The sequence below is a fragment of the Grammomys surdaster genome, unplaced genomic scaffold (genome assembly GCF_004785775.1).
Source record: "Grammomys surdaster isolate TR1022 unplaced genomic scaffold, NIH_TR_1.0 199, whole genome shotgun sequence".
In the NCBI taxonomy this organism is placed as follows: Eukaryota; Metazoa; Chordata; class Mammalia; order Rodentia; family Muridae; genus Grammomys; species Grammomys surdaster.
This window is the reverse complement of record NW_021604644.1, coordinates 600,920-608,722: the sequence shown is the minus strand read 5'-3', so window position 1 is coordinate 608,722 and position 7,803 is coordinate 600,920.

Below are 7,803 nucleotides of genomic sequence, written 5' to 3'. Positions count from 1 at the left end.
ATTTTCTTGATATGGTGGAGATAGTAGAATTTTTGATAATTTTTTTAATTCACATTTAGCTTAATTTGGAATAATCATGTAGTACTTAAATATATGCCGGCATAGGGATGCATGCCCGTTGCCCCAGCACCAAGAAGGCTGAAACAGTGTCACAGTGAAGTTGAGTGAACCTGGATTTTCTATATGTATACAGTTCACTATAGTTTCCTTTTCTCTCTGCCTGAATAGATGTTCTTCCTGCTTCCTCCTCCTCCTCCTCCTCCTCTTCTTCCTCCTCCTCCTCTTCTTCCTTCCCCTTCTCCTTCCCTTCCCCTTTCCCCTTTCTTTTTGGTTTGTTTGTTTGCTTGTTTTTTCGAGACAGGGTTTCTCTGTGTGGCCTTGGATGTCCTGGAACTTTCTATGTAGTACAGGCTGGTCTCTAACTCACAGAGACCTGCCTGCCTCTTCCTCCCCAGTGCTGGGGTTACAGGCGGGCACCAACACCACACAGCATCTTGTTATCTTTATATACTTCGAACTAAAGCATGTGTAGCATTGAATAAAACTTTGAAAGAATAATTCCAAACACATTCTTATAACAGCTTAGAAGGAGGCTAACGGTGTCCAAGAATAAATTTGAATGTGAAATGATGTTATTGCAAAATGTGAGGCTGGTGTTGCGGTTGTAAATCTTTTAACCGATGATGAATGGTAACAGCAATACGCAAATGAAGGATGAGTTAACTGAGGGTTAAATCAAGGCTTGAGGGAATATAGAGAAGTGACAGATGTGTTAAGTCGAGGGTAGGAAGAATATCGAGAAGTTACAGTGGTTGTTTTCAGTTTGCTTCATTTGATCTAAAATATTTTTTTCTGCAAATATCTGGGGCTTTAGTTTACTGACTCATTAATACGCAGCCTTGACAGCTTATGAAGCATTGCCCCTGCAGCTATATTCGATAGAGTCGGATTGGGAAGGAGTTATGGCCTGGCCAGCTCCTCATCTTGCTAGAGTTTGGCACCAGAACCACTGAATGTTTTGTGTTGCCAACAGCTCATTGTAACCCTGTGCTTCCTTCTCAGTACCAGGATTTCCTCTCCATGTTGTGAATATATGTCAGCATCTTCTTTTCATGTTTAGGACATCCCTAAATTCCACATTTAGAATCTCTTGGACCTTCTACCTGCTTCCATGGCTCGGAGAAGATGGGCTACAAAATTCACACACTCACTTAACATAAGTCATATTCTAGTCAGTGTTCATTTTTTTTTTAAAAGTCTCGGGTTACTTACTGATCTGTAATGCAGCATTACACATCAGAGTTTAAATAATTTACTCAAGTCAAACCGTTGTCGGGACTTACTCAAGTCAGACCCCCTTCTAGTAATGAGATGGAGCAGTGCAGCTGCCACAGATGCCAGGGGTGGGGGGCCCAAACCTATCTCCTGCACGTGGTGATCCAGGTATCCGGAGTGAACAGCGGCTTGGCCCCTGATTACAGGTTATAGAGAAATAAACATGGGCATTTGACTTGCTGAGAGTGGACTTGTATGTATTCCCCAAAAATAAGCTTTCATGAATGAAAATTACAAGCCAAAAAGAAAACATCTGACCATTTTGTCTTCCTTCTCTGCCTTTCATACACATTAAACAAATTGTTTTGGAACAGGCCTGGTGGTCATGGCGATTCTTATTTTAATTAAATATTTATTTATGCGTGTCTGTGTGTATGAGTGTACACTTGTGTGTGGAGCCAGAAGAGGCCATCAGGTGTCCTCTGGCAGGTCACCTATTCTCTGGAGGCAGGCTCTCTCCCTGAAGGTAGTACTCCCACTTTCTCATCTAGGCAAGGAGCTAGCAAGTTCCATCTTCCAACCTCTGCCTGCCTTTTACAGGTGAGCTGCTTTTGTGAGTGCTGGGATTCGAACTCTCTTCAGGGGTACAGAGCAAGTACTCTTTTAACTGCTGAGCCATCTCTTAACCCCCTCATTGTATTCTTATCTGCTAAAGGTCACATTATACAAAGTGTTCCTCGGAACCATGCATTTTTGATTAAATGAAATGAAATCACTGGATTTCTTTTATTTTTCTTTTTGGGACAGGATTTCTGTAGCTTCTGGTTTTGAACTCTGGTAAGAAAATTCAGGTTTGATCTCCAAATAAGGGGAAGGCTAGTCATGTTTCCATCCTCAGTTCTTTTACTTTGAGGTGTGCTGGTGCCTGGTCTGTAGTAAAGGAGCTTCCTCTCAGTTTTGGGTCACTCCTGTGACTCCTTTGAGCAGGCAATGCCCCAGCATTTACAGCTGCCCCTCCCAGATCAGAATCTAGCAGTGCTGGGCATTCCAGAAGAGCTGCTGCTTCACTGTGGGTCTCTCAGGACTTACCTACCCACGCTCCCACAGGGCTGCTTTTCTTGCTAGTCAGCCCTCCCTTCAGTACACCCATGCCCTTGAGAAGTAGAACTGCCTTGTAGGTTGAAGGCCACTGTGAGCTCTTCAGTCTATTCATTGTTCAAGGCTAGAGTTCTGCTTGCTTGTTGTGTGTTCCAAAGAAAGGCAACTCGTGATCCTTAGCATGGGTGGCTTTCTTCTTGTGTATTGTTTGACACCTGAAATTCCAACTAAAGCTGTGTGTTATTCCATTTAGACTGCAATAAAAGCTGCTGTAACCTGCTATCCTGGCCAAGGCCAGTTGCCAGGATACATGTGGCTGCTCAAATTGGCCTTGGTTGCTGCAAGAACCCCCATTTTTTTTTTACCATGATCCTTTGGTGTTTGTCACCTTGGATCTGAATCATAGCATAAGACATCAGAATGTATTAGGGATTTAAAATGCATTTGTAGGGCATATTCTTCCTCTTTCAAGTTCTAGCTGATGGAAGCACCACATAAGGCTTAGTAGCAAATTGCAGACCAAAGTGCTGTCTTTACCACAGGCTTTGCATATATACAGGAGCTATCCCAAATGTAAGGCATCTGACAAATTCCGATGGTAAAGGTAGCATGCAGCCAGGAGATAAGCCTTTGTGTCTCCTTGGGGAAGTGCATGTTCTGCTGTCGCTTTAGAAGGAAGCAAGATTTGGGAGCAGGGCATCCCTTTTCATCAATTGGTGCTGAGGCCTACAAGCCTGTCACTCACAGTCATTTAGAGTAGCTGAAATGAAAGCTTCCCTCCTGAGGCAGGCCTCTGCCCCACCAGGAAGTGGCAAGGGTTCAGGAGGTAGGTTTTTGGAATGGGGACACAGAATCCCCTACATATGAAAGCAGGGTTCAGTTTGAAGAAACTGCCTAGTTCGAGTCCTAATGTGCAGGGTTCAAAAATGTTGCCCATGGGCTGGAGAGATGGCTCAGTTGCTCTTGCAGTGTTCGGTTCACACCTACAAGGTGGCTTTCGGCACCTAAACTCCAGATCCAATACCTTCTTCCTAACTACAGGTACCAAGTTTGCACAGTTACACAAGCGTATACATAGGCAAAGCACTTGAGAATACGTATATCCGTCTTTTTTTATGTTACCCAATGAACTTGGCTGTTACCCCTTACTGAGGCCTGTTTTGGACATACTGAACTGAAGTGCTGATCTTAAGTGAGGGCTGATGGATAAGAACTGGCAAAATATAGAGCAAAGCTTAGAGGAGAAGCTGAAATAAACACATTTTGAGAGTGGAGGGTGGGGTGTCGGTGGGATAGTATCTTATATCCTAGGCTGGCCTCAAACATGTTATGTATGTAGTCAAGAATGATCTTGAATATTTGACCTTCCTGCTTCCATCTAGGGCCTTGCATGTTAAGCAATCACTCTTAACAACTGAGCTAAACACCCAGCCTCAGGCACTTCTGACAAAATAGGTGAAGTGGTGGGTTTTCATCAGTCAATCTTGACAGTTTGAAAGGAGAGGTTTTCATAGCTGACAAAATCCCAAATTGAGTTCTACTTCCAGGAAAATCTCCCTGGTGACTCTGACACCATTAATTAGGAAGGGCAAGGAATCTCTCAGGCATGGCTTAACTTAACTTACTTCAAGAGGAACCTGATGTGTGATAAGGGGCACAGTGGGGTAGGGTTTGCTGAGTCTGTGAAGGCATCACTCCAGGCTGGTTTTCCCATCATGTCATAGTGTAATAAAATCCGTTGAAATGGCTTCTTTAACTGTATGAAGACTTTCCCTGCCTCCAAAACCAGAATTGTCCAACTCTTAAAACCTTCCTGGAAGAGACCCCTAAGGGGCACCTTAGGAGCTTTTGCCTCCCCTCTTCCTCCCCCTCCGGAACTTGAAATCTATTTACTTTTTATCTCATTGACAATGAAGACCAGTTGGCCTTCTGCACAATGGTGTGGCATTTGAAGTGCTTACTCCTGGCTTTGACCAGTTGAGTTTTCTGGCTGGTTTTTTTTTTCACTGTTTCGCTGTATGTACACTTAACCACGTGACTAAAATCCATGGTTTCCTTCTTCATTCTTCCCGTTTCTGTATCTCATAGGAGCCCATTGAATTTTTTAATGTAATAATTATCATCTCTTTTAAACAAAGTTTCAAGCAAGTTAGAGAAAACAATCAACTGACTACATTATGGGTTGGTTTTCATCAGGAGACCGGAATGACTCACAGGCTCCTTTGGGCCCCAGGCAGTTTTCAGTCCCTCAATGCTGCCCCCACCACCACCTAGAGAGGAAAGGGAAGCCTAAGCAGATTCTAAATAAATGTTCTTTTTAATTACTTTTTGAGATTGTAATATAATGCCATCATTTCTCCCTTCCCTGAAAACCTTCCCAGATAGCCTTCCTAGCTCTCTTCCAGAGTCATGGCCTCTTTTTTCATTAATTATTGTTACATACATATACTGAGGTAAGGTTTGTTAGTATAAATGAGGAAGTATAATGTTGGTTTTGTTTGTTTTACTTTTAAATATTATCGTTTTATTGGATATTTTTGCGTTTATACAATTTCAATTACATGCAAGTATTAAGGTCAGTTCTAGGTTGAGGAACTAGCAATACAATAGAAGCAAATAGTCAAGGAACAAGCAAGACAATAAATACAAATAGTCAAAGAACAAGCAAGGCAATAAACAAAATTCCATGAACACTCCCATGATCACTGTTTCTAAGGGCTTATCAGGATGACAAAAATATCTGAGCCAACTTCCCTGTCCTAGCCCAAAGTCATGTTCATGTCTGAAGCCTACTTCTTTGTTCTAGCCTAAAATTTAGATTCCTACCTGAAATTACTTCTTTGTTCTAGCCTAATATTTTGATTCTTGCCTGAAATTACTTCTTTGTTCTGGCCTAAGATTTAGATTCCTGCCTGAAATTACTTCTTCGCTCTAGCCTAATGTCAGATTCCTGCCTGAAGCCTACTTTCTTGTCCTTGGCCAATGTCATATTCCTGCCAAGCAGCCTGTTTCCTTGTCCTTGGCCCATGTCAGATTCTTGCCGAGCAGCCCCAAAGGCTCTCTGCCTCTCCTCCTTTTTTATTTCATTAACAAGATTAAGCCTGTCTTAGGGCGTTATGACAAGAATGCCTTTCTTACCCATCATGAAATATGCATTATCAAAGCAATGCACTTACGTCTTAGGTAGGTAAGGCTCTGTGCAGAATCTTACCTGGCCTTGGCTTGCCAGCCTGTTAATTTAATAACTCTGTCTGGGAGTCGATTTTCAGGTTTAAGCCATGTACTTTGGCTGCCAACATGTTGATGTTGTTAAAGACAAACTTTAACATGATGGGCAGGAAAAAAAGTATTCCCAGCACAAAAAGGGCTAGCATGATCAAGCTATATATGCCATTCTTGAAGCTTGACCAAAATAGAAATACTGACCTCAGGCCATGAATAATTTTACCAGCAGTATCTACTGCATCAACACTCAGCAGAGCAGCATTCCTGAAATTCATAAGCTCACTACGTAAAGTTAAAACATCCAGAGAGGTGTTAGAATTATGCCAAATACACTGCAAGTGTTTTTAAACTCTTTCCTAATTATAGTAACTACCACTGTAAATTTTAGAACTAACATGAATCCAATAGTATTTGGCATGACACTCGAGATGGCTCCTTATCCTTAAATTCTGAACCTCCTTCCAGTAATTTGAATAGGATAAAGAGCATCAATCCATTCTTCCAAATGCCTATCTAAATCCTCTTCTAAATTCAACACATTAGTAACATTTTTTGCTAAATGATTAACAAAAGTAGTTTCCTTAACTTCTTGTGTCATAGCAATTACAGAAGCAGTGGTGCTAGCAATTAATGTAATTAAAGCTGTTATACCAGCAATAATCAAGCCCACCACCCTCTTGCTTCTGCTTAAAGCCTGATTCATTTCTTCCAGTACTTGCAAGCTATTTTTAGAATACCAAGGTTCTGTGATATTCAGGGCACTAAAACAAAAGCTGGTTGATAGACATGATGGATTAAATATTATCTTTTTAGTATTAATAACACTATTAACAATTTAATAACACCAATAACAATATTAACACTAATAGTTTAATTTTAATACTGCCTTTTAACATATTTCCCCGCATGTATGCATGTGTACAACTGCATTCCTAGCACCCAAGAATGCCAGGTGTTAGGTTCCCTGGAACTGGACATACAGGTGGTTATGAGTCACCACATGGGTGCTAAAAACTGAGCTCAGGTCCTCTGCAGGAGCAGCAAGCTGAGTCAGCTCTCCACCCCCAGCGATTTTCATGTGTGTGTATGAATGAGTGCAGGCGTGTGTGTGTGTGTGTGTGTGTGTGTGTGTGTGTGTGCACGTGTGTGCCAGGACAACCATGTGGAGATCAGACAGACAATGCCAAAGGATTGGTTCTCCCCTTCTACCTTGTTGAGGCAGGTCTCTGTTTTTGTTGCTTCTGCAAGTGTGCACTGGAGACTAGTTGGCCCATAGCCATTGGGCAATTCTCCTGTCTGTCTCCCACATTTCTACAGGAGTGCTGGTATTCCTGATGCACACCACTACACCCAGATTTGTGTGTAGGTGGCAGAGATCAAACTCAGGTCACCGGGCTGGTGCAGCAAGTCTTCTTGGCCCCAGATGACCTAAGTCATGGTAACAGAATAGACAGAGCAGTTAAGGGCACAAGGTCTGCTTCAACCATGTAGGGACTTATGAAGAGTTTCAAGTCTGTTCCAGAGACAGGAGGCTGAAGTGAGTGAGGATATTATGACAGGTGTCTCCTCTGGAGGCCACCTGTGTCTCTCCTAAACACTATCGTCCAGCTGTTCCTGCGGAATAAGCTCTAGCTATGTTAAACAATTTGCATCAATTACCTGACTTAGTAAGATACTCTTACATAATGGAGTCTAAAAACGAAATAAAGGATATTAGCTGTCCAAGGTCTCAGTTAGATTAAGGGATGAAGTGCAAGGGGGCAAAGCCTGGAGCCGAGGGCTCTAGGCTTTCTTAAGGACTTGAGTTTCTTCCTGAATGAGGACACAGACTGGGGCACACTGAACAGAGCAGTGACATAGTTTTGTTAGTTTATTGCCTTTTTACTTGTTAAAAAAACAAATCACTGTTTTATACAGAAAGGTAACTGCGGTACTTGGCTTAGTTTTTGTTTTTTCAAGGAAACCACCCTGACTGCAAATGTTTTCAATTAGAGCTGAAGCTTCCTCTCTATCCTGGGAAACACCACTGCAACTCAAGTCTGACACCTAGTGGACATTATGATAGTTGTTTCTCTGTTGCACGCCAACCCTTAATCTGGAGGCTGCATGGTTGTAACTCTTAGGAGCTCACAACACATTTCATTCATTCTTTGACCAGTATTTATTTATTTATTTATTTATTTATTTATTTATTTATTTATTTAT